The sequence below is a fragment of the Rhinatrema bivittatum genome, chromosome 12 (assembly GCF_901001135.1).
Source record: "Rhinatrema bivittatum chromosome 12, aRhiBiv1.1, whole genome shotgun sequence".
In the NCBI taxonomy this organism is placed as follows: Eukaryota; Metazoa; Chordata; class Amphibia; order Gymnophiona; family Rhinatrematidae; genus Rhinatrema; species Rhinatrema bivittatum.
Genome location: NC_042626.1, coordinates 62,314,698 through 62,341,124, shown reverse-complemented (window position 1 = coordinate 62,341,124; position 26,427 = coordinate 62,314,698). Strand labels below are relative to the sequence as shown.

Here is a 26,427-nt window from a genome sequence, read left to right as displayed (position 1 = left end):
GAGTCCCTGTTAATCCCTAAGAGCAAAAGAAACCCTTCCACATCTCTTGCTGGGGTTAGGTATATTAAAGGTACTTTTTAATATATTATCAAATACATTACAAAAGTCCAGTAACCATGTAAAATTAATGTACCAAAAAAACTAATAAAAATATGTCAAAAATACAACACAAAAATCTACAATATATTAAAAATACCACACAAAAAGTCACTATTAAAAAAATAAAAACTAAAATACATATATAGAGAAATAAATAGAAAATATACTATCTTACCATATAGCTTTATTTAAAAATCTCTGCAGAAAGTATAAATCAGTCTGGAGAACCACTGACAAGAATACATAAAATACCTTAATAACACAGCCACATGCAGGACCAAAAGCTCTCTGTATTCAGACTGCAGCACTACACCAACAACAGAAATGATGTTACAGATACAAGCCCAGAATGCCCTTTTTAAAGAAATTTTTCCCTCCAAAACAAACCGACAAAAATTCAAACACTAATTAAACTGTTAAAGCTAAATTCAGAGGGACTTGTATTCAAAATTGGTACTGAGCACTAACAGGTGTTGTCATTTTAAACAGTCCTCAGTAGTAATTGTGAATACAAGTCCCTGTAGGGCTATACAACTTCTTAGTAGTCAGTAGTCATTTTAAATAGAAGGATCTTCTGAATCTAATCTTTACAGTTTGATTTTTTTTTTTTTTGTCAGTTTGTTTTGGAGGGAAATTTCTCTTTAAACAGTGCATTCTGGGATTGCATCTGTAACATCATTTGTATTTTTGGTGCAGTGCTGCAGTCTGAACCCAGAGAGCTTTTGTTTCTATGTGTGCTATGAAGGTATTTTATGTATTCTTTTACATGTTGGCGGTTCGTCAGACTGATTTATACTTTAATATATATAGAAGTATGTGTATATATATATATATATATATATATGTATTTTGTGTGTAGTATTTTACATATTTTAGTAGTTTTTTGAAACAGTTTTCTGTGATTACAGACCTTTTATGTATTTGGCTTTGGTAATGTATGTTAAAGGTTCTTTTCAGTATGTTACCACACCAAGAGATGTTGAGGGGACTTTCTTGATCTTAGGGATTTTTTAAAAGTTCTAATTGGCAGGAACTCTACAAAAGTTTATATGTATGTTGGATTTTTATAGTAAATGATTTTACTTTTGTATCTTTTTAAATGTTTGTTATAAGTATGTGAGGTAGCTGTATGTTCCTTCTCCTCTTCCTTTGTTTTAGGTTTGTTTTCTCTTAAATCAGCTATGTTCTTGTTTTGTAGAAAATTCGTTTGGGTGTTCTGTTTGTTTTATGTTTATGATGATTTGTAGCCCTGATTTGCTTTATAGGCACATTCACAGTGTATCAGCACCTTTTATGATGAATTCACTGCCTAGTCCCCTGCGGCAGGCAATATGCCAAAACACGAATGTGTCAAGTTGTAATATGAATTTTTGTTTGCATATTTTTTAATATTCAATAAATATCCAGCTGGAATTTTTAAAGATTTAATTTTGCAGATTTTAATAGGGATGGTAACTTTTAACCAGGCACGCAGGTGCATATACGTGCGTGCATGCCGAGATACACGGTCATTTTATAACATACATGCGGACACACTTACATGTTATGAAATTGCTTGGCTGTGCACATATGCATGCCAAATTTTAAGTGGATGTGCCCATAGGTGCATAAATCCACTTTTACCGCATAGTTTGGGAGATTTTAAAAGGGGGCATGTTCACACCATTTCCAGTTTAACCAATTCATCCACCAGTTCACCCATTTAACAGCTAGGTCCTCCAAACCCCTATGGTTTGATAGTCTACACCCTCCCCAATTCCCCCTTTAACCCCTCCATAGCAGAAGTAAAGTTATGCAGCAGGGGCGCGTCAGTATTTATACTCGCATCTCTTGGCCAGGCCCCATGTCCTACCCAGACCATGCCCTGCCTTGCTGCTTTTAGGCAGCTTTGCAGATGTGCGCACAAGTAGGTGTTTGGCATGTAACTGGGCGCTTCTTAAAATTTGGTCAGGGCACCGTAAGCCCAACTTAGCGCATCCCACGATTGATGCGCATGCTGGGCTTCTAGAATCCACATTTTAAGTTTGAGTGCACTTCTATTTGTTTATTTATTTTCATATATTACTCCTGGGGGAATTCTGCGCACAAAAAAACGTAAAGTTCTGTGCACTAAAACTTTACATTCTGCAAAATTTTGCATTCTTTATATTAGGGATGTGAATCATTATTTGACGATTTAAAACAATCGTCAGATATATTTTAAATCGTCAAAAATCGTTAGAGCCGCGATACATTAACAATTCCCCCGATTTATTGTCAAAAAATCGTAAATCGGGGGAGGGCGGAAAAACCAGCACACCAAAAAAACCCTAAAACCCACCCCGAACCTTTAAAACAAATCCCCCACCCTCCTGAACCCCCCAAAATGTTTTAAATTACCTGGGGTCCAGTGGGAGGGGGTCCCGGTGCGATCTCCCGCTCTCTGGCCACGGCTGCGTTAAGAGAAATGGCGCCGGTGGCCCTTTGCCCTTATCATGTGTCAGGGCAAAGGTAGCGCCGGCGCCATTTTGGATATTGGCAATACGGCCCGCGTGCAGGAGGTCGCTCCCGGACCCCCGCTGGACTTTTGGCAAGTCTTGTGGGGGTCAGGAGGCCCATATAGGGTCCCTCACTCTCGCGCACACACACACATCCCTTCATACAGGGTCCCTCACTCTCGCACACACATGTCCCTCACTCTCGCGCACACACACATCCCCTCATACAAGGTCCCTCTCTCTTGCATATACACCTACACAAGCTCCCTTTCTCCTGCTCATGCATATACCCTCACACAGGCTACCTATGTCTCTCTCTCACGCACCCCTTCACACAGGCTCTCTCTCACACTTACACAGTCCCTTCATGCAGGCTAGCACCCTCACATACACACGATCCCTTTTTCATAAACACCAGCTCCCAATCTCTCTCTCTCACTCACACACACACACACACACACACACACACACACACACACACACACACACACACACACAACTTCACAATTTCCTCATATAGGCTCCCTCTCTCTGGCACTCACACTCAAGCACCCCCTCGCTCTCTCTCATATCCCCTGCTTACACCCCCTGGTCTCTCTCACATCCTCCTTGCTCACTCCCCTGCTCTCTAACCCCCTCCCCCTTCCCCTACCCCTTCCCCCCCCTCACACACTCACAGACCTCTCTGCACACACTCTCAACGGGGCCTTCATCTTCGCCACGGGCAGAGCGCGCCCTGTGGCACGCCGGGGCCTTCATCTTCAACGCTTCGTTCGCAGCATGCTGGGGTCTCCTCTGCCATTTTCTGTGCAGAATTTGGAAATTCTGCACGGTGGGGGGTGGGGGGGGGGAATTCTGTGCAAACTATTCTGCGCTCTGCAGTAGTGCCGAATTTCCCCAGGAATATATATTATTTTGCTTGGTTTATTGGGGTTACTTTGCTTCTCATATATAGCTTTGGTATTTCCCTAGCCCCAGAGGATTTACAATAATAGGGCCTGATTTTAAACAGCATTTATTACGGTTTTACATGTGTAAATGCATTTTACCCATGTAATTGGACTTTTGAAAATTGTTACAATATATGCCATTGAATTGTCCATAGGATTTATCCATGGAAGTGGCTTTTGAAAATTACTATGATAATATATTATACATGTGGAAGTCCTTTGAAAATTCACCTATATGATGGTAACTTTAACACAGGCTTGGGCACTCATATACATGTGTATACAGGCGTGAAGCCAGAATCACGGCAATTTTATATCCTGCATGCACGTACACGTGTATGTTATAAAGTAGCTCTTGCACACATACATGTGCTCTTAATTTTCAGCTTGTGTGCGCACAGCACGTAGGTCAACTTCGAGGCACACGAGTGAGGGAATTTTGTAAGAGACGCCCGTGCCACCCATGACCAGCTTCACCGATTCATCCACTCGTTTGCCCATTTTAGAGCTAGATCCTCCAAACTCCCCTGGTTCTTTAGCCTGCACCCCTTCCCCCCCCTCCCCCCCCATTAACCCAGATCCCTCAAACACGTCAGAGAACGCTGGAAATAGTTTTATTTACACCTCATCCATAGCAGAATCAAGTTTGTGCTGAAATATACTTGGGTTCATACTCCATACACAGCCCAGCCCTTCTTTCCCTGATTTGAGATTTTCATGCACTGGTACGTTTGCGTGCATGTGGGCAGCTTATAAAATCGCTTGGACATGCACATGTGCTAAATGCGTGCACATCTCCAGATTTTGACGCATGCCTGGCTTTTAAAATTCACCTTCCTAGATGTATCATGGATTGTTTTGAAAATTGAGCTCATCATGTAAGAAGACATTAAACACAGAAGTATCGGATATGGAGTAGGTTTTCAAGGAGCCAGTTTTAGATGGTCTTAGATACATTTTCAGGCACAGTCTAGCTGACTAGATTGTAGCTTAGCATGAATGGCTGTAATATAACAGCTAAGCAACATTTGGAAAATTAATCTCAGTGGTACAAAGTCCCATCCAAGATGGAGATCCACCCACTGCCAATTATCCCATTTGACCAGCTCCTTTGGGTATCTGGCTCCTCTCCTGATCTCTTAATGGTCAAAACATGACCCATGTGAACTCTCTTCTGCCCACCACCCTTGAGGGTCCCATCACACGTGTGTGCTGAATACAGAGGGAGGGTAAGGAATAGAAACGTGGAACATGACTGCAGATAAAGGCTAAACCACCTATCCAGATTCCCTGCTCAGCTTGATAATCCCTTTCTCTCCCTCAGAGATCTTCTGTGCTTAGCTCAAGTTTTCTTGAGTTCTGTCATTGCCCTTGTCTCCACCACCTTTCCTGGAGACTATTCCATGCATCTACCACACTTTCTGGGAAGAAATACTTCCTTAGATTACTCCTCAGTCTACTATTTCACCTTCATCCCTTGTTCCAAAATCTCCTTTCCACTGAAAGAGATCCATCTCCTGTGCATTGATGCTGTTAAGGTAATTAAAATATCTCTATCATATCTCCCCTATCTCAACTTTGCTCTAGGATACACAGTACATATTTAGATCTTTAAGTCTATCCCCATATATTATATATGTCATATACTTTAAATTAAATTTTATTTATTCTAATCATGGTGATCTAGGGTTTTTTCTGCTTTCAATGTCTTCCTCTTTTCCATTTTCTGCTTCTTCTGTTTGCTTTATTTCTACATCTGTCTCTGACATTGATCTTTTCATTTCACCTCATTTCTCTGCCTCTGTTCACTCATAGCTAGAGTTTACCCCATCCTCCTTTTCTCAACCTTCACCTTTCTAACTCTCGCTTCCATTGTCCTTTCTCAATCCTATATTTCCAGATATCTTAATCCATTGACCTTACCCCCATCTACTATCTCCTTTCTGACTCCCTCCACCCCCACCATCCCTAGGCTGGCCCTCTTTCCAACCATCCTTCTTCAAGCTCTCCTAACCCATCTGTTCCTCTCCTTGCCATTTCTCCACCTTTTATTGTTTTGCAGCATTCCTCAACTCTCCCAATCCTACCTTTCTCTTACACTCACTGTCCTTCCCAATCCTCAAATCTATTTTCATCTTACATAGGTCTCAACATTCTATCTCCCAATCTCACCCCCTTCCTAGCCCTTCCCCTCTCTCTATCTTCTCTCCATTCCCCCTCCTTCCCCAATCTCCTGTTTTCACCTGTCATTTACCCAGTCCTCCATTTCCATCTTTGAATTCATTCCTTCCTCAGCCCTCATCTACTTTCTTCTACCTCTTATCCAACTCAAACTTCTTCCCTGGCATTCTCTCCTTGGCTCCAATCCCTTTCTTTTGCTAGCTCAGGTTGTCCCATCTGTATTCCCATCTCAGCTCCATCAATCCCCCATGTCTTAACTCTCTGGCCACCTTTCCTCTCCAGATTTGGTCTTCCCCACCCTGATTCCCTGTACACTCTGTCTTTCCTCCTCTAAAATGTGATTCTCTCTATTTTTCTGTTCCACCAATCCCAGTCCTTCCTCCATGGTCCTCCCTTACCCTTTTCCATCCAGAGTTCTCTCTTCTGGATCTTCTCTTCCACATCATGCCCCCATCTTGAGTCCCTCTTCCTGTCTTCATCTCCCTGTCTCCTACTTCCTATATTCGTCTCCCTCTGTTTGTCCCCCACCATCCTAAATGGTGTAGATTTCCTGCTCCATGCTCCTGATTCTTGGTACTTTCAGTTTCTCCTGCTCTCCACAGTTGCATCCTCAGTTCTTTTGGCCCCTGTGATGAGCAGGAGTGGCAATTAATAGCACATTTGCATCCTCTGCTGAATTGGGTGAGTCTCCCAGTTTGAGTTGTGAGATCTCCATAATCTCAATGCAAGACGGCCCAGCACAGTAGAGGAATCTCCCACATTTAAGCAACTGCTCTTTCTGCCAGCCATGCTCATGGAAAGGGGTGCATGGAAAGCGACCTGGTTTTCTAGCCTCCTCAAGACTGGTCTTATAATGGGCACCTATGATCATCACTGCTGCCTGGCTCACTAACTGAGCAACCCATTGGCTGATGCTGGCAGTGCCCGAGGCCTGTCTTGTGTTACAGTTCCCCAGACTACCATCCAGCTTGCCCTATCTATAGGCTGACTCTGATTACATGGATAACTAAAAACTTTGTTTTAGAGAGGGTAGTTTAATAACTCCTCGCATAGTGGTAAAGTCTGCATGTATATTGTACATGCAGGATTTTCAAAGTGAACTTACATGCATAAATGTGTTTGAAATTCCCAGTATGCACACAAATAACCTCTTGTAACATTAGACCTCCTCTTTGGAGAGCATAACTAAGGCACATGCTTTTTAAAATAAAAAAGCATGCACGTAAGTTCCAACTCTGCCTCACCACTCTCCAGTTTGTGTACAATACATTCATAACAGAATTACACTTGTACTTTTACATGCACAGTTTCCCGAGCCGATTTAGTAAAGCCATTTACATGCATAAAACCAGGTTTTTAAATGTGCAAATGGCTTTGAAAATTGACCCCCTTAACCAGAAACTCGGGAGGTCAAATGTACAATGCCTCTCCCAAAGAGATGGGAATTACGAGTTCATAGATGTAATGGGGTAAAACCAGGACTGAAGCCACGTATGTCCTAGTTGGCAACCTTAATTGCACACAAATAGAGCTTTCATTTAATAGGACCTCAGAAAACTGACTACTTTCTCTTCTCTTTGTCCCAAGCATATTCTGCTTGGGCTTTGCACTCTGACACCTGGCAGCGATCACTGCATAAACCCACGTGAAATCCTCTTTTTTTTTTTTTTTGTTTTACAGGCTGACGTTTGGGAGTTGGTGCTCTTTGCTGTAGATAAAAGTAAAACAGCGCTGATGACTTTCTTAAGGCAAGTTTGCTGGGGATATTTCTTTTTTTTCAGAGCTTCTATAATGAACAGCATTAAAGCATATTCTGAACAGAATTAATCGGAAAGTCTTTTAAGATCCCAAATTTCCCTGCATGGCCCTTATTCTGTTAGATGGCTTTAGGAGTCCTGTGTGCCAAGGCCTTTCTGTAACTTTCATTCCACTTCCATGAATTTGGCTGACATTCCAGGGCTCATTGTTTTCAAGGGGGGACTCTGGAAGAAGAGATTCAATAAGCCTGGTCTCTGCCTAAAACAAGGCGGAGCAGTTTGAACATCGTAAACTTGTTTGCACCGGAGCGTAAAGGGAACAGTGTCAAACATTCTCCTTAAACAGAAGAGAAAAGTTGACCCGTTTTATTTTACCTCTTCTGGTTAGGAGGGAGCCCGGCGCCCTCTGTCCCCCTCAGAACCTGTGGTAATTGTTTGTCTTTCTGCCACGGTGTCTTCTGCTTGCGGCCCATAGGCTCTTAGCTTTAGGTTTCGTGCACAGCAGCCGGAAGCTGCAGGCCTGGGCTGATGCTTGCCCTCTTACAAAGCCAGGGGTTTTCTGGGGAGATGCCATCGGGCACGGTGACAGTTTGTGAAGAGGTTTGGATAAACAAATCACTGCTGGCTCTTTGTTGCAAAGGACATTTTCTCAGTATCGGTTCTTCCCAGAAGTTTTTTTTTTTTTGTTTTTTTTGTTTTAAGAGAAAAAGCTAATCTTGCCCTTCTTCTCTGCCTTGGCAACTTTGCTTCGCCTTCTCAAAGCACAGAGTAACAAACAAACCTTTTGTTTGCCAGCAGGGAGTAGACGGCAAGCGAATGGGACTGGCAACTTATACCTTCCTTTCCTTTGTTTTTTTGACATACATGAAGAACATTTTAAAATTCCCTGCCATTTCCATTCGAATGGGATGCAACAAAAGCAAATTTAAAGATGGACCTCATTTGGCGGCAGATGGAAGTTTAGTTTAAAACATGATGTGATATTGGACTCCTATAGCATTTTTGCCTATAGTACATCACAGACATAAGCCTTCACTTAAAGGTCTCTCCCTCAGGATCAGATTCACGCATTTCATAACCCAATATGCGAGATGTCTGACGCCGTAACCATTTAATCTTATAAGTTAATCACATTATTTCCCCGCTAGCTGTATGTTATTATGCATTCAAGCTTTTCAAGTCTGCTGTAAATCCAAGTTTGTTGATTGTTTATGTTTTATGTTTGTTTATTTTTTGTATATTTATACTTATATTTATAATAATTTAACTTTTATTTTAAGTTGTTCGCTGCTTTATCTATAAGTTCATACGAAGTTAGCCCTGTTATCTGTACCCTCTTGTTTGATGTAATTTCCAGCTTTGGTTCTATGTAAACCGACGTGATATGTACTAGTACAGGAACATCGGTATATAAAAACCTTTAAATAAATAATACATGAAGTCCATATACTGTGCTGCGAGCACGGTTACAAGAACCACAGGGCCCAGATGGTGAAATGCCAGAATCAGACATTGCTCAGATGGAACAGAAAAAAATGTTAAATTTAATTGTCACAGATATGGATAGCTGCATGTCAGTTAAGTATTGCAGAAAGCAGCTCAGCCAAGTGAAAGAAAAGCACAGATCTATTTGTTTTTGAGGACAGGAATGGAGACATCAGAAGACTTTACCCCTCCAACTCCCACCCCGGTCGGCCTCTCAATGAAAATCTGGTAGGGGTCAAAAAGTACACAAGTCTGCCTGGATGTTCAAGGATAGCTAAGAGAAAACTGAGTTCTTAGATTTAATGTAGGTTCCCGATTACCTCCATTTAAGGATTTTATTCTCCTGCCTGACAGTAAGCACTATTCACATAACTATAGGGTATGGGATTTTTCAGGAATGCAGCTTCTTCTTTTTGTATCCTAGAAACATAGAAATGACGGCAGAAGAAGACCAAAGGCCCATCCAGTCTGCCCAGCAAGCTTTCACACTCTTTTTTTTTTTTTTTTTTTTCCTCATACTTATTTGTTACTCTTGGCCCTTAGTAACCTTTTAGGTTCTGTTTCCCTTCCCCCCCTCCATTAATGTAGAGAGCAGTGTTGGAACTGCATCTAAGTGAAATATCTAGCTTAATTAGTTAGGGATAGTAACCACCGCAATAAGCAAGCTACACCCATGCTTGTTTATCCCGACTATGTAATTCAGTCCTTGTTGGTTGTTGTCTGTATATAGATCCACTTTTCTTCATTCCCCCCTGCCATTGAAGCAGAGCTAAGCTGGATATGCATTAAAAGTGAAGTATCAGACTTTCTCCCCTGCCGTTGAAGCAGAGAGTAATATGCATTGAAAGTAAAGTAACAGACTTTGTCTCCTGCCGTTGAAGCAGAGAGCTATGCTGGATATGCGTGACATATCAGTCTTTATTTATTTATTTAAAAACTTTTCTATACCGTCGTTCAGTGATATACCATCACAACGGTTTACAAATAGGCACATGCATAAATTCGAAATAGATTGTAATTTAACCAGTAGGTGCCGAAATTGTTCAGATACATGATTCAAATACTATATGCTATATTTAATGTGTATTGAAATTCCATTTATGGACTATCCATATATGCGATATACTGTAATTCTTTAACTTAATACTTAAGTATGATAAAAAGAAAAAGAATACATATATGTTCTCTGGTGACTTTTTGCCTGTGTGTATAAGTCCTTTTCTTGTCTCTTAGTACAACCTATTCCCCATTCTCACTTTGAAAAGCTTTTTTGAAAAGCCACGTTTTTAAGCTTTTTTTTGAAAAGTTTTAGATCTCTCATTAATCTTATTTCGGGTGGCATTGAGTTCCATAACATTGGGCCGGCTTTCTCCCCTGCCATTGAAGCAGAGAGCTATGCTGGATATGCATTGACAGTGAAGTATCAGGCTTATTTGGTTTGGACTAGTATCCGCTGTAACAAGCAAGCTAATCCCTGCTTTTTTGTGAATTCAAATCCTTTTTTTTTTTTTTTTTTCCCCCACATTACTTCTTGCCGGTTGGTAAACCTGTTACCTAAAAAAAGGTCAAAGTTTGCAGTCTGAAGGGCCCAGGTCACCCCTTAGCCCTGGTTGACATATTTGCCAAAATGATGATGCACCGAATAAACTGAATAAAGTTACTGATATTTAAGTAGAACGTTTCTTGCTGTTAATTTTCTATTCTTTTATTTATACTGTTTTGATTTTATATTGTATTTATAGTTTTAGTCTGTTTTATGCTATAGATATTTATGTAAGTTTTATCTTGTAATCCAGCTAAAGTTAACTGGATAACTTGTCCTATATATTCAGCAGGATACCAATGCCTTCGTCTTACACAGATTTAAGCTTCTTTAATAGGACCTTCATATCATCCTGCGGCTATTCAGTTACACTGAGATATTTTTTCCGCTACAGGGTCATAGATAATTGTTGGTCCACAAACGTATTGTATTTTTAAAAAAATATTTTCTTATGCCAATAAAATGGAGCTTAGCATTTCTTATACTGACACAAGGGAGCTTATTACTTCCCATGGAGGATAATGCTTGTTGCCTTTAGCTGCCTTGTATCAGTATAAGAAATGCTAAACTTCATTTTATTGGCATAAGAAAATGTTTAAAAAATACATACAACACATTTGTGGACCAATGATTATCTATGAATCTTATAGCCGCAAAAACATCTCAATGTAATTAAGTAGCTGCAGGATGATATGAAGGTCATATTACAGAAGCTTAAATCTGTGTAAGACAAAGGCATTTTTGAGTTAGAGATGTCAGTGTAAGGAATAATTATTCACCTTTTAATGTTTTATTGATTTATTTGGTGCATCAACACAATCTAGGGCTATTGGTGGACATAATATAGAAACATAGAAACATAGAAATGACGGCAGAAGAAGACCAAATGGCCCATCCAGTCTGCCCAGCAAGCTTCACACATATTTTCTCTCATACTTCTCTGTTTCTCTTAGCTCTTGGTTCTATTTCCCTTCCATCCCCACCTTTAATGTAGAGAGCAGTGATGGAGCTGCATCCAAGTGAAATATCTAGCTTGATTAGTTTGGGGTAGTAGCCGCCGCAATAAGCAAGCTGCACCCATGCTTATTTGTTTTACCCAGACTATGTTATTAGCCCTTATTGGTTGTTTTTCTTCTCCCCTGCCGTTGAAGCAGGGAGCTATGCTGGATATGCGTGACGTATAAGTCTTCTCCCATGCCGTTGAAGCAGAGAGCCATGCTGGATGTGCATCGAAAGTGAAGTATCAGGCCCATTTGGTTTGGGGTAGTAACCGCCGTAACAAGCCAGCTACTCCCCGCTTTGTGAGTGCGAACCCTCTTTTCTTCTCCCCTGCCGTTGAATCAGAGAACTATGCTGTATATGCATTGAAAGTGAAGTATCAGGCTTATTTGATTTGGGGTAGTAACCGCCGTAACAAGCCAGCTACTCCCCGCTTTGTGAGTGCGAACCCTCTTTTCTTCTCCCCTGCCGTTGAATCAGAGAACTATGCTGTATATGCATTGAAAGTGAAGTATCAGGCTTATTTGATTTGGGGTAGTAACCGCCGTAACAAGCCAGCTACTCCCCTCTTTGTGAGTGTGAATCCTTTTTTCCACATTTCCTCTTGCTGTTGAAGCTTAGAGCGATGTTGGAGTCAAGCCTGTGTATGTTTATTTAATAAGGGTATTGACTCCAGGCAGTAGCCATCATTCTGGCGAGTCACCCACTCTTCATTGGCAGCCTCTTGACTTTATGGATCCACAGTGTTTATCCCACGCCCCTTTGAAGTCCTTCACAGTTCTGGTCTTCACCACATCCTCCAGAAGGGCATTCCAGGCATCCACCACCCTCTCCGTGAAGAAATACTTCCTGACATTGGTTCTGAATCTTCCTCCCTGGAGCTTCAAATCGTGACCCCTGGTTCTGCTGATTTTTTTCCTTAGGAAAAGGTTTGTTGTTGTCTTTTGATCATTAACACCTTTCAAGTATCTGAAAGTCTGTATCATATCACCTCTGCTCCTCCTTTCCTCCAGGGTGTACATATTTAGATTCTTCAATCTCTCCTCGTACGTCATCCGATGAAGATCCTCCACCTTCCTGGTCGCCCTTCTCTGTACCGCCTCCATCTTGTCTTTGTCTTTTTGAAGGTACGGTCTCCAGAACTGAACACAGTACTCCAGGTGAGGCCTCACCAAGGACCTGTACAAGGGAATAATCACTTCCCTTTTCTTACTCGATATTCCTCTCTCTATGCAGCCCAGCATTCTTCTGGCTTTAGCTATCGCCTTGTCGCATTGTTTCGCCGACTTCAGATCATTAGACACCATCACCCCAAGGTCCCTCTCCTGCTCCGTGCACATCAGCCTTTCCCCCCCCCATTGAATACAGTTCATTTGGATTTCCACTCCCCATATGCATGACTTTGCACTTCTTGGCATTGAATCTCAGCTGCCATATCTTCGACCACTCTTCCAGTTTCCTTAGATCCCGTCTCATTCTCTCCACTCCTTCCGGTGTGTCCACTCTGTTGCAGATCTTAGTGTCATCCGCAAAAAGACAAACCTTACCTTCTATCCCGTCCGCAATGTCGCTCACAAAGATATTGAACAGGACCGGTCCCAACACCGATCCTTGCGGTACAACCACTTAAAACCGCTCTCTCTTCAGAGAAGGTTCCATTTACCATCACACATTGTCTTCTGTCCGTCAACCAATTTGCAATCCAGGTCACCACCTCGGCACTCACTCCCAAGCTTCTCGTTTTATTCACCAGTCTCCTGTGCGGAACCGTATCAAAAGCTTTGCTGAAATCCAAGTATATGATATCGAGCGCTCTTCCTCTATCCAATTCCTTGGTTACCCAGTCAAAAAAGTCAATCAGATTTGTCTGACAGGATCTTCCTCTGGTGAATCCATGCTGCCTCTGGTCCATCAATTCTCCGGACTGTAGATAGTTCACTATTCTCTCTTTCAACAGTGACTCCATTACTTTTCCCACCACTGAAGTGAGGCTAACCGGTCTGTAGTTACCAGCCTCCTCTCTGTTCCCACTCTTGTGAAGCGGGACCACCACCGCTCTTCTCCAATCACTCGGCACCACTCCCGTTTCTAGGGATCTATTGAACAGGTCGCACAGCGGTCCCGCCAGCACATCTCTGAGCTCCCTCAATATCCTTGGATGAATCCCATCAGGCCCCATGGCTTTGTCCACTTTCAGATTCTTTAGCTCTTCCCATACATTATCTACTGTAAATGGATTTTCCTCTGTTCCGCTTCCCTCCAGTTTCTTGTTGTGTAGAGATGGTCCTTCTCCAGGGTCTTCTTTAGTGAACACAGAGCTGAAGTATTCGTTTAATATTTCTGCCATTTCTTCGTCTCCCTCCACACATTGATCATTTCCACCTTTCAATTTCACTATACCACTTTGGACCTTTCTCTTTTCGCTGATGTATCTGAAAAATGTTTTGTCACCATATTTTATCTCCTTGGCAATCCTCTCTTCTGCTTGACTTTTTGCCAACTTGATTAATTTCTTTGTCTCCCTCAGTTGATACAAATATTCTTCTTTGTGCTCCTTCCTTTGGGATCTTTTGTATTTCTTGTATGCAGTTCTTTTAGCTTTAATTTGTCAGCCACCTCCTTTGAGAACCAGATAGGTTTCATTTTTCTTTTGCTTTTCTTTACATTTCTAACATATAGAGCAGTTGCCTTGGCGATTGCTCCTTTTAGATTGGTCCACTGTTGATCCACATCTCTCTCATTTTCCCATCCATTTAGTTCTTCCTCTAGGTACTTCCCCATTTCCTCAAAGTCTGTGTTTTTGAACTGTAAAACTCTGGTCTTTGTGCTCCTTTTCCATATTCTTTTAGTGATATTAAACCATACCGTTTGATGATCACTGGTGCTGAGGTGGGCGCCCACCTTGACATCAGAGACAATTTCTCCATTATTGAGCACTAAGTCGAGAATAGTTCCTTCTCTCGTGGGTTCCAATACCATTTGTTTGAACAAAGATACTTGCATGGCATCCAGTATTGCTCTACTGTTTTTAGATTCTGCAGATGGGATTTTCCAGTCTACATCTGGCATATTAAAGTCACCAATGATCACCACTTCCCCTTTCTTACCTATCTTATGGATGTCTTCAACCAGATCTCTGTCCAGCTCTTCCTTTTGGTTTGGAGGCCTGTAAACCACTCCAATATAAATGGATGCTCCATCATCTGTTTTTAGGTCTACCCATAGTGCTTCTTCCTTGCCCCAACTTCCTTGCAGCTCAGATGCTTGGATATTATTTCTGACATAAAGAGCCACACCTCCCCCTTTTCTATCCACTCTGTCCTTCCTTAACAAATTATAGCCTGGTATTGCCGTATCCCAATCATGAGATTCTGTGAACCATGTCTCTGTGATAGCAACGATGTCCAGTTCTGCCTCTGTCATTAGGGCCTGCAGATCTGGGATTTTATTTCCCAAACTATGAGCATTTGTAGTCATAGCTTTCCAGGTACTCTCTTTACGGTTATTGCTTTTCCTGTACTCCTTATGAGACTTTAGTTGAGATTTGTTATTCACTTTACTTGTTCCTTTTGCAGTTGTGCCATTGATGACAGAGTTATCCATCTCAATGTTTTTCTCTAGAATTTCTTCATTTAATATAGGGAGGGCTTTATGTTCTTGTTGCATTTGATACTGTGTGTGTCTCCTTGTTACAGGTCTAATTCTACCAGAGCCCACTGTGATCCTGTTTTGTAATGATTTACTTGATGAACTGATTGAGTGGGGGGGTATACTTGTTGGCTTCCCATCTGTCAAGAATGGGTGACTGTGGGACACGTGTTATCCTACCTGAGTCTACTGTATTTCTTTTTCTTGACTCCTGGTTATTCTTTGGTGTTGGGGAATTATTTTCTGAGTAATGCAATATGGGTGTAATTCTTTTAATTGAAGCTAATTGAGCTTTAACCTCAGTCAGCTCCGTTTTCAAAGAAGAGAGCTGTGCACAGATCGGGCAAGCTCCAAGCTCCAAGTCTCCAGATGCTTTCCCTCAGAATAAAGGCACTACAACAGTTGCATTGGATAGTTCTCATATTGGTTAAGTTTTGGATTGGTATGTCCTTAGCTGTTAACTTACTAATTGATCTTGTTGCTAATGCTAATTTAGACAGTCTATATTAGTAATCTAATCCCAGGGGTGGGTGGGTAGAGGGGTAGGGTGGCAGGGAAACAGTTGAACCTGGGACAAGCAGGACACTTTCTGGAACTTTATTAGTCCTTTAGCTATTAAAGGACCCCCTCAGCACTTCTGTGCCAATATTAACCAGATTATTAAAGAACAGCTATACAATAATAGAAAAGCAGGTATACTGGATCTTAAAAATAACAGTTTGCAAGCAACAGTTACAATTATTGTATAATAACAGACCTAGAGAAAGGTATAAAACACAGAAGTTCTAATAATGTTATTCATCAAAATAAACATCCCACTGAATATATTTGCTTAAAGTTATCTGGCTACATGTAGCCGGGTAACTTAAAAACCTAACCTGCCTATGTTTGAATATAGCTGTTTAGGTTTTTAAGTTATCCAGCCTTGTGTGACCAGATAACTTGCTAAACATCTGGATATCTTCACATGATATCCTGGTAAGTAGTGCTGTGAATTTAAAATAAAAGTAGTAGTAGTAGTAGTAAAGGACCCGAGGCTTGATTTTTAGCTTTCCCTATAAACTTTCCATAATGCCCTGTCGGGCTGTGCACCCCATACCCCCAATTCCCTTTTAAATTTAATAAAATATGTGCCATGGTCTGTGACTGGTATTCCCCCTCCAGCCTCTTCCTCAGATCTATCACAGTTGTGAAGTTTTGCTGGTGCTTTTCACCACTCCATCCCCAAAGTCTAAAGATGTGGCATCCCCCATCCCCCTGAACCGTAAAAATCCCCGCCAGGAGTGAGAGACGCGTCGCTCATATTCATTCCCAGCGAGCTCCAGTGTAGCTTCTCTCAAAGCTGTGCTAGAAGCACAGTTTATGCTTCCAGTGCTAGAAGGGTACCAGCCCTTCTAGCCTGGACCTTACCCCAATCATGAGACTGGGTCAAAGTTAAGCCAGCATCATTTTGGCAAATATGTCAACCAGGGCTAAGGGGTGACCTGGGCCCTTTGGACTGCCAACTTTGACCTTTTTTTAGGTAACAGGTGGCTGGAGGGAGTGGAGGAAGGGGTCTATTATGGACCAATGAGTTTTTAGGAAGGATCCAGGGAGGAGTGGGAAAGGGGACCACTATAGTTCAATGATGGCTTTTTTTTTTTAATTTTGGGGATTGGAGGTGTGCAGAGGGTACTATGGCCAATATTTGGTTTGACTGAAGGGATGGAGGGGAACCTATGGCTAGTGATTGGGTCAGGGCTGGCCATTGTCGTGTGTCAGTCGGCTACTATTTTGTTTATTTGGTTGCTGGGCTGCCTTGAGTGGTGGTCTTGGGATGAGGAAGGGGGTCAGCTTCGACCCCCACACATGGATGACCATTTTACCTACTTTAAAAAATTTTTTGGGTAGTCCTTCAAATCTAAGACGGGTGTATCGGGACCTGTGTCTTAATGCTCCGATGTTAGAGTAAAAAATCTTCAGTCTGGTCTCCTGGTCCAGTCTACAAACCTTTCACAGTCAACGCAGATAAAATATGATCATTTAGGGATAGATTTTTTTTAAAAACGTACGCGCAGTTCCCACTTCTCGGCACTCATGCATTTTATAAAATCTGGTTCCCACGCACACAGTAATGAAAAGTTTCTCAGATAACATCAGGATGACATTCAGTCTGGATTAGAGTTGCCAACTAGCTCCAGATTTTCAGGGCAGGTTTATCCAGTCCTTGTTTTACCCCACTGCATGCTGGGACTTATTCCGATTTCCCTATTGCATTCCCTAAGAAAAGCAAGACTTTTCATTACTGTGTGCGTGGGAACCAGATTTTATAAAATGCATGAGTGCCGGGAAGTGGGAACTGCGCGTACGTTTTTAAAAAAAATCTATCCCTAAATGATCATATTTTATCTGCGTTGACTGTGAAAGGTTTGTAGACTGTACGTAAATATGTAACTGGTGAATAATTTCTGGGGACGTTACTTGGCTTGCAGTTTGTTAGATAATGTGTAAAGATAGTGCTTGAGCCACAAATTGTACACCCCATCAGAGTCAGGACTTAGGCTTTTTAAAAAATCTGGTTTTTAGATATCTCTTATTGTTACTTTAGGCCATTCTATAGTTTTGATGTCCACCCTTTCCGTATTCTTCAGTATGCTGGGTAGCCACTCCCTTTGTTTATACTTTACAGGATCCTCATATCAAGTTCTTCAAAACTCTTCTATTTCAGCTTCAGTCAGTGGTATTTTAACTGCAATAATCATCTTCCCCAGTTCCCTATAGAATTGCTTTGGGTTCTGTCTAAATATTTTATATTGATATTGTCCCTTTTCTATTCTCTTCATATCTCCATTAGGGATGTGTTGACATTCCAAAACGATCCTAGCTCTTTCATTTCTTGGGGATTACATCCACCTTCAATCAATAAATTGTTAATTATTAGGGATGTGAATCGTGTCCTCGATCGTCTTAACGATCGATTTCGGCTGGGAGGGGGAGGGAATCGTATTGTTGCCGTTTGGGGGGGTAAAATATCGTGAAAAATCGTTAAAAATCGTTAAAAATTGAAAAATCGAAAAACCGGCACATTAAAACCCCCTAAAAACCACCCCCGACCCTTTAAATTAAATCCCCCACCCTCCCGAACCCCCCCCCCAAATAACTTAAATAACCTGCGGGTCCAGTGGCGGTCCGGAACGGCAGCGGTCCGGAACGGGCTCCTGCTCTGAATCTTGTCGTCTTCAGCCGGCGCCATTTTCCAAAATGGCGCCGAAAAATGGCGGCGGCCATAGACGAAAAAGATTGGACGGCAGGAGGTCCTTCCGGACCCCCGCTGGACTTTTGGCAAGTCTCGTGGGGGTCAGGAGGCCCCCCACAAGCTGGCCAAAAGTTCCTGGAGGTCCAGCGGGGGTCAGGGAGCGATTTCCCGCCGCGAATCGTTTTCATACGGAAAATGGCGCCGGCAGGAGATCGACTGCAGGAGGTCGTTCAGCGAGGGTTCCGGCGCCTCGCTGAACGACCTCCTGCAGTCGATCTCCTGCCGGCGCCATTTTCCGTACGAAAACGATTCGCGGCGGGAAATCGCTCCCTGACCCCCGCTGGACCTCCAGGAACTTTTGGCCAGCTTGTGGGGGGCCTCCTGACCCCCACGAGACTTGCCAAAAGTCCAGCGGGGGTCCGGAAGGACCTCCTGCCGTCCAATCTTTTTCGTCTATGGCCGCCGCCATTTTTCGGCGCCATTTTGGAAAATGGCGCCGGCTGAAGACGACAAGATTCAGAGCAGGAGCCCGTTCCGGACCGCTGCCGTTCCGGACCGCCGCTGGACCCGCAGGTTATTTAAGTTATTTGGGGGGGGGGTTCGGGAGGGTGGGGGATTTAATTTAAAGGGTCGGGGGTGGGTTTTAGGGGGTTTTAGTGTGCCGGCTCACGATTCTAACGATTTATAACGATAAATCGTTAGAATCTGTATTGTATTGTGTTCCATAACGGTTTAAGACGATATTAAAATTATCGGACGATAATTTTAATCGTCCTAAAACGATTCACATCCCTATTAATTATATTCCCCTATGTTCTCCTCCATTGTTCAGTACCTGGTCTGAATGGGTGAGCATTAAGCCCCAGTGCGGACTACCTTACAAAGGATAAAGGTCTCTAACAACCATGCAGCTCTGGATCTCTGATGTTTGTTTGTTTTTTAAACTTCCAGTGGATGACTATTAAGCCCCCTCCGGTCTCTTTACAAAGGATCATGTTCTTCAGTATCCATGCTGCCCTTGGTTTATGACCATCTGGTTCTTTTGGGCTCAGCAGCTATTAAGCCTCACATCTTCCTTACATAGGATCACACTCTCCGGCAACCATGCAACCCTCGATCTATGACAATCTGGTTCTTTTCAGCCACAGAAGCCAAAGCCCAGTGACTGAAGCACCCCCTTGTCAGAGTGCTTCCCTGTCTGCTGAGCTCCAGCCATCAGCCTCTTGCAGGAGGCATGATTTAACAGCTGGTTTGGAGCAGAAGACAAAAGCTTAGCTCAAGGGATGGCTTTCAGTAGATTGCAGAAAGGTAGCTGCTCTGCTGCATACGAAACCCTGCCTCAGTTTGCCCATGAACATGTGGTGGGCTATGGAAGAGAGATGATCTGCGCTCCACTCCCAAGGCAAGTGGCTCTACTCATCTCCCAGACTGAGGCTATGCGGTGTTGCAGTATCTATTCCATTTAGAGGGGGATTCTGATTTAGAAATGATCAGTCATAATCTCACAGATGGTAACTTCACCCCATTGGCTCTTCAGCCAAGAACATATACAAAATGTTTGAACCTGTAGGTCCTCTTGTAGTGAGAGGCTTACTATTGCAACAACACATCATCAGTAGTGTAAAAGTAACCTGAGTTATGATGGTCTAAGCTCACGTTTCTCATTAGTGGGTGAACAATCCAAGGCCTGGTGAATTCTGCTTCACATTGATAGAGCTAACATCAAAAGATCAAAAAACAATGACGCTATGAATGCTTGGCTATCACAAGCAAATTATCCCTGTGGTAAAATGGCACCGGCCGTCCATTGCTCCTACCATGTGACAGGGGTTGACCAATGGCACTGGTAGCCCCTGTCACATGGTAAGGGCAAAGGGCACCGGCGCCATTTTCATTCATGGTAGGCCCGACAGCCCGAGAGGGAGACATCACTCGCGGGACCCCACCAGACCACCAGGGCTTTTAGTAAGTCTTGGGGAGGGATCGGGATGGTGGTGGGGGGGGGGGGGGTTGTAATAAAGTGAAATTGAAGGGTTGGGGTGGTTTCTTTCCGATTCGGTTTTTTTTATTCGTTTTTCGGGTTCATTTTTTCGATTCGTACTGCTGAAAAACGACCCGCGGGAAAACAAAATTTCCCACAAAGCGCCTGAACCTAAACCAGACCTGACACGGAAAAACAAAGCTCATCTCTAATGTCTGTAGCTATGCCACGATCATTTAAAAACTGGCATCCTCTATCAGATTCGTTAGGTTTTTCTATTGATAAGAAGAAAATGTTTTTCCTCTAGATGTGTATATCTTCCCCCTTGGTGAGGACGTATTATGCAGAATGATATATAATGTGTGATTTAGTTATATTGAATGTTGGATTTTTCCTTATTTTCTGCTTACTAATTCAAGTGTATTTTCTTGATTTGTATTGTAAACAAACACACAAATAAAATAAAACAAAAAAAGAATACTTTTTTCACAATTGGCCCAAAGGCATCCCACTTATGCTACACCTCTCATGTTTCTTTTTTAGTGCCAGGCTAGAGTCAAGAACAGGGTTTTCTTACCCTGCTGATTCTGCCAAGCCCATTCCCTTGGCTGTGGTTTCTCTGGGTAGGGACAGTGGGAACTCATTCATCATTCATGTGCATTACTAGTTAGCCAAATGCCTTGTCATCTTGCAATACCTTAACAGAGTTACTCCTGTTTACCCATTGTATAAAATTATTTAGGGAGTTATTTTAGATTATGTGAAGAACTTTGTATGTGCAGGTGGGAATAATAATAATAATGGAACAAAGCAATCAGAAATCAATAAATGAATGAATGTGGTTTGATAGTCTACACTCCCTCCGGTTACCTCAGACCCTTTAAATGGCTCGGTTCTTCCATAGTAGAAGTAATGTAAGGCGGCAGGGTACGGTGCGCTGGGACGCATAAGTAAATAAACACGTTTTTCGTGGCCAGGCCCCAAAATGCAGACACCTCAACCAGACCACTCTCCATCCCTATTTAGAAAATATTTTAGATGTGCGCACCGCGGCATTTGTGCGCATATCGGGATGCTTTTAAAATATGGTTAGCATGTGCAAACCCAACTTATTTGTGCATCCCCTGAATGATGTGTGCACTGGGCTTTTAAAATTTACCTTTTTACCTGCATTGCCTAAATCCCTTAATCTACCAAATAGGGGCGGGAAGAAGAAAAATTTTCATTTTGTTTTTCAATTTGTTTTGGGGGGTTTGATTTTCCACGAATTTTGTTTCGTCAAGTTTATTTTTTTTATTTAGTTAAAAAAACAAAATAAACATTTAAACAACCCCCCCAAAACAAAACAAGAAAGAAACAGGCCTCCCCAAAAACCCCCACCCATCCTCGCACCTGAAAAAATGCTGGGGTCAGGATTCTCCCCAGCCCCCACTTACCCAGTCAGAGGAAGATCTGACACTGAGTCCTATGCAAGGCCCAGGCTTTAAGGTCAGGTCCCGGTGCCTGGGTCTAGGCTGAGGCCTGGGCTGCGACCCAGTCTGACCAGTTCCCGATGCTGGGGCCTTGGCGCAGATCCAGGCCCAATGCCGTGAGCCAGTGGGGAGATTGAGACCTGATGCCGGGGCCCAGGACCAGGCCCGATGCCATGACCTGACCCAATCTTCCGGAGAACGCAAATGAGGGATCAGTGATGGGTGGGCATAACCACCCAATTGATCCAACTTGGAGCTTTTGGGTGATTATTTTTAAATAACTGAAGCCTATAGATTTTATGACCTTTTAAAATGACTACACGTTCCTAATCTCCACAGCTTTTGTGCTTCTGCTGCTATTCAATTTATTATTGGAGTATAGAAATGTAATCTTTTCTTATTTTATTTATTTATTTATTTAAGAATTTTTTATATACCGGGGCACGTTAAAAACATCACCTCGGTTCACAGTGTAACGTAACGTAGCAACAGGCTTTACAAAAATTTAGAATAGATAAGGATAGATAAACATTAGGAAAAAAAAAAAAAAGGTTCTTTAACTATTCACCAGTTGAATTTCTGTTCATTATTCAGATGAAGACTCTTGAGGAGAGTAGAGGAGAAAAGATTCTTTAACTATTCACAAGGTGATAGGGAAGAGGGCGGGTAAAGAGAGGTGACTCTTAAGGAGGTTGAAGGAAAATAGGTTCTCTAATTATTCACAAGGTGGCAGGTAAGTAGGCGGATATGGGGGGTAGGGGGAGGATGGGGTTGATGGGTTGGGAGGAGGGGATGGTGGGAGGAATGGGGAATAGGGAAGTGGGAGGGGGTGGGGTTGAGGTGGTTGGGGTTGATGGGGGGTCATGGTTGTAAGGTTCATTAGAGGGGTGTCCGTAGGGGGGGGGGGGCGTGAGGGTCGGGTATGTAACTTAGGGCGTGGATGGTTAGTCGGGTATGCTAGTTTGAAGAGCCAGGTTTTGAGATTCTGTTTGAATTTTTTATGGCAAGGTTCCTGGCGTAGGTGGGGTGGCATTTTGTTCCAGTGGGACGTGCCTGCTATAATGAATGATCTTTCTCTGATCGTGGCATGTTTGATGACTTTGGGGGAGGGTGTCAGGAGTTTGGCTTGGTGCTGTTTTCTAGTTGGTCTGGTTGTGCTGTGGAAGCGGAGATGTTCAGGGAACCAGTGCATGTTTTGGTTGTGAATGGCTTTGTGTATGAGTGTGAGGGATTTATAGATTATCCTGGAGGTTACTGGGAGCCAGTGTAGGGATTTAAGGACTGGGGTGATGTGGTCGTGACGGTGAGTATTTGTGAGAATGCGGGCGGCAGCATTCTGTAGGAGCTGTAACGGTTGAAGGGTATTTTTTGGGAGGCCTAGTAGAATAGCGTTGCAGTAGTCGAGTTTGGATAGGATCATAGACTGCAGTACTGTTCGGAAGTCAGATGTGTGTAAGAGTGGTTTGATTCTCTTCAAGGTATGGAGTTTGAAGAATCCGCTCTTTATGGTGTTAGAAATGAATTTTTTGAGGTTAAAGTGGTTGTCTATCCATATGCCTAGGCTGCGGACGAATTGGGTGGGGGGGTAGCCTGGTGGCAGGGGGGAAGAAAGGTTGAGTGTGGGAATGCTGGGGGGAGAGAGGATGAGTAGTTCAGTTTTGTTAGTGTTGAGTACCAGAAAGTTGTCAGTGAGTAATTTGTTTATGTCAGACAAAGCAGAATTCCAAGTCTTCATGGCATTAGTGATAGTGTCTGTTACAGGTATGAGTATCTGTACATCGTCTGCATATATGAAGTGCTGGATGCCCAGTTTGGAGAGCAGTATGCAGAGGGGTATGAGGTAGATATTAAAAAGGGTTGATGATAGGGATGAGCCTTGTGGAACTCCTTGAGATAGCTTGACCTGTTTGGATTCATTGCGGCCGATTTTTACCTTATAGCTCCTGTCATGTAGGTAAGACTGCAACCATAGAAGGGCGTTGTCTGTGATGCCAATTTCCTTGAGGCATTTAATGAGTATTTTGTGATTAACTGTGGCTAATGCCACAGATATATCTAGAAGTGCGAGTATGTGGGGTTGTCCTTTGTCCAGGGCTTTGAGTATGTTTTCTGAGAGGGAGATAAGTAGGGTTTCTGTGCTATGGTGTTTACGGAAACCAAACTGGGAAGATGAGAGAATATTGTGGTCTTCTATGTATTCTGTAATTTGTCTATTAATTATTTTTTCGAGTATTTTGGAGAGGAAGGGGAGGTTTGACACTGGGCGATAGTTGGCTGGATCAGTGGTGTCTAAGTTCGGTTTTTTGAGGATGGGTTTTATAATGGCTTGCTTCAGTTGTGTTGGGACCTGGCCCAGTGAGATAGATTTATTGAGGATGTTTGCGATGTGTTTGGCAATTGATGTGGGGTTTGAGATTAGTGTTGAGGTGGGCAGGTTGTCTGAGGGATGATAGGCGGGTTTGAGTTTTTTGATAATATTTTCAGTTTCTAGTGTAGATGTGTTTTCAAAACTCGAGAGGGTGGTGTTTGAGGTTTGTATGGGTGTTATGGGATTGTAGTGGTCATTGGGAGTATTGCTGTGAGTTGTTAAGTTTTGGAGATTGTGGTTAGGTGTGAAACGAGCCATGATGGTCTGTACCTTAGTGTTGAAGTATGATGCTAATTTTTTGCATTTTGTTTTATCGTCGTGGTTAAGGTTGTGTCTGTCTGGAGTTGTGATAAGGCTGGTTACGTATTGGAAGAGGGCTTGTGGGTTGAATTGGAACTGATGGATTCTTGCGGCATAGAAGTCTTTCTTTGCTTTTTCAGTGGCTTTTCTGTAGGTGTGTAGAAGGGTGCGAAACTGTGCTAGTATGGTGGGTGTTTGGTTCCTCCGCCAGGATTTTTCAGCTTTACGAAGGTCAAGTTTCATGGTTTTAAGTTCATTTGTATACCATGGGTTCTTATTATTTTTGTTTGCTTTGATTTCTTTGGATAGGGATGGGCAGAGTCTATTTGCTATGTCTGTGGTGATTTGAAACCATGAATTAGTGGCTGTGTCTGCGTCAGTGAGGTCTATGTTGGGGAGTTCTTTTGAGAGGGCATCCATGATGTCTTCAGTCTTGCCTTTTTTGCGAAATGTTATTGTTTTTTTGTGTTGCGAGGGGGGAGGGGTGTCTTTGATTGTGCAGCGCGTGTCTATTCGGAAGTGGTCTGACCAGGGGATGGATGTGCATCTGGGTTGGTCAGTTTGGATTGAGGAGTTGGTGAAGATGAGGTCGAGTGTATGCCCAGCCTTGTGTGTTGGTTCTGAGACATTTTGTTTGAAACCAAGTGCTGTCATAGCTGTCAAGATGGCTTCACAAGATGGGGAGAGGGGGTTGCGGTCTACATGAATATTCAGGTCTCCCAGAATTATGGCAGGCTTGGTATTGTTTATGTGTTTGGAGATGTATTCTATGAGTGGGGAGGGTTTTTTTTCGAGAAGGCCAGGGGGGGCATAGATTAAGCAGATTTGGAGGGAATTAGATTTGAATGTGCTGATTTCCAGTTTGGGGGGTGGTGTAATGTTTTGGAGTGTGAGGTTGAAGTTCTTTTTGGCGGCCAGGAGTAGTCCACCTCCTTTTTTTTATTTCTAGGAATGGAAAATAAGCTGTATGCATCTGAGGAGAGTTGGTTAATTAAGACGGAGTCGGTATCTTTTAACCAGGATTCCGTGATGGCGCATATGTCAGGGGCTTCGTCTGTGAGGATGTCCTGTAGTAGAATGGTCTTTTTTAGAATGGATTGGGCATTGAGTAGTAGAATGGAGAAAGATAGCATACCCAGGATTTGTGTGAGGGGGGATGCCATAATGGGGATGATTGATCTGTTTTGTTGTGTTATGTTTGAGTGACTGGTCATTTTGTGGGGGGTGTAGAAGTGTTTTATGGTAGGAATAGGTTGTGGAGTCATTGTTGTAGAGATTGGGGGGTTCTGCTATTGTTGGGTTGTTGTGTGTGGGGTAGGCTGTTGATCGCTGCGGGGGGTGGGTTAGTATGAGGTAACGGGTGGATACTGTTCTATGGTATGGAGGAGAGGTTGTGGGTGGAATGTAGGAGACACATTTTGGAATGTAGTGCAGCACATTTTGGCTTAAGATTTTGAGTTTCTCATTTTTTTATGTCTTTAACCTTTTGAGTTACTTGTCTCAGCAGCACTTCCATTATATTTTTTTACCTCTCTACATTTTTTCCACGGAATTGTTTATTATATTTATTAATGTGAAATTCTTATCTTACGTTGATTCCAGTCACATTGTCCAGCATGGATTACAGACACATTTCACATATTATATAATTATTTTTCTCCTTTGCTTCTGGCCTTGTGTCCCTATTGGAAGGCTCTATTTAGTAATGGTTTTTGCTGCACAATAAAGTATCCAATTTGTTTTTTCGATCATCAATAAGAAGGTTCCATTATGCAGACTATGAGCTTGTTAATCTTACTGAGCATGCTTCTTATTTTGGGTGTCAGGTTTATCTTAGGCAGTCTTTCTCTCTTCTAGACACAAGGGTCTATTTCCCTGTAAGTCAGGAGCTCGACCCCCCACTCCCTCTGCCTCCTGATCTCTCTCCAGGCT

General features: G+C 42.7%; 1 protein-coding gene across 2 annotated transcripts in view; it reads left to right on the top strand.

The window, feature by feature from the left end:
* Positions 1–668: 668 nt before the first annotated feature.
* Positions 669–26,427, top strand: part of HEPACAM (hepatic and glial cell adhesion molecule) — a 128,872-nt gene continuing 103,113 nt past the window's right edge. Inside the window, exons 1-2 of one of the 2 annotated variants that reach the window (XM_029574159.1) lie at positions 670–844; positions 7,388–7,455. The gene's annotated coding sequence lies outside the window, so the exon portion shown is untranslated. Of the gene's footprint in view, positions 845–7,387; positions 7,456–26,427 lie in introns of both variants that reach the window. The other variant, XM_029574161.1, reaches the window with a different exon arrangement.